The sequence below is a fragment of the Microplitis demolitor genome, chromosome 1 (assembly GCF_026212275.2).
Source record: "Microplitis demolitor isolate Queensland-Clemson2020A chromosome 1, iyMicDemo2.1a, whole genome shotgun sequence".
Lineage (NCBI taxonomy): Eukaryota > Metazoa > Arthropoda > Insecta > Hymenoptera > Braconidae > Microplitis > Microplitis demolitor.
In genome coordinates this window covers 21,651,114-21,652,591 of record NC_068545.1, presented here as the reverse complement: position 1 = coordinate 21,652,591, position 1,478 = coordinate 21,651,114, and positions in this window count along the sequence as shown.

Below are 1,478 nucleotides of genomic sequence, written 5' to 3'. Positions count from 1 at the left end.
ATTTTATTTTTTCATAAACTACAAAATTAAAAAGAAAAATATTTTCTTATTTAAATAATAAAATTCGTAGTAAAATTAATTATTTATCTATTGAAAATTAAAAATAAAATCCAAAAATTTTCTTTATATTTGATGCACAATATTTGTATATTTAAATATACAAACTTTTTTGAAACACATGATAACAAATGATAACTTACAGTATACAGTAAAGAAGCACTAGAGTGATGGAATTATTCACAAAAGACATTAAAATAAATAAACAAATAATTCAGCAGTTATATAATATAATTTCAATGGTTATTTTGAGTCTATGTATATTAAAGAAATTTTATTTCTGTAAATGTAAAAAAATATAATCAAAATAATCATTGATATCGTTTGTCTTCGAATCATATAAACCATAAGTACTTTCAATGAAATATTGTAATTGATGCTGCAATGACATCTTACTAATTCTGTAATCAATTAGAAAGTCTTTATATTAATTGTAATAATAACAACATTGTAAAAAACAAATCAATTCATTAATTAATTTATTAATCAATTAATTGTGAACAAGAGTAAATCGTTTATTTATTATGAAAAATAGCTTAAAACCTCTTAAAATATTATATGCAAACTTTTACATTTGCAAAATAAAATAAGATCGCATCTACGAAATATTTTGTCTCATTTTTTTATTACTTTCCTTTGCCAAAAAATTATTATTTACTTTCTTAAAAGTGGGTCAGGGTCTCGCCGTTTTGAAAAATACATTTTTTTTTGTCTTTTCTTATAGTTAAACATTTCAAGAATATAATCTCAAATTTTCACTAGGGCCTTCTTGCCCCCTCTACCCCTAAGTTGAAAAGAAAAATGTTTTTTTTACTTTTTTCTTTTGAAACTTCAAACGCATTATTCTCGAAACTACTTTTTCAAAGTCTGTGATCACTGCCATTTGAAAACTACATGACCGATTTATTTCAAACTTGGTACACACTTTCTACGTATACAATACTCCTCCTCCCCAACGTTGAGTTTGAGATTTTTTTACATTGAGGGAGTTTTCTACCCCCGAAATTTTTTTCACACCGAGTCATTTACACTACACCGGGTCCAAAAAATTTTTTATAGTGTGATATGGTGACAAGTATGTTTCTTTACCTTTTTCAAACGAAAAAATTTATTTTAATCGTTATTTTTGCTAAAAGAAAGCACTCAGTTGAAAATTTTTATTTTTTCATGAATTTTTCTAAAGAATTAAAAATTATCAACTCAAAGTTCTAAATTGTATTGAATTTGGAAGTTCACTATTATGGATTTTTTGTAAAGAATTCTATTTTTACTCAGGCAGTAAAAAAGTACTAAAAGTCAGTAAATATCCCCTTATTCATTTTAAAAGAGCATGGACCAACGATCGTAGAAAATCATGGAAAAAAAATAATTCAGTTAATTACAATAAAAAAACTTTTATTTATTGAGCAATAATTATTGGA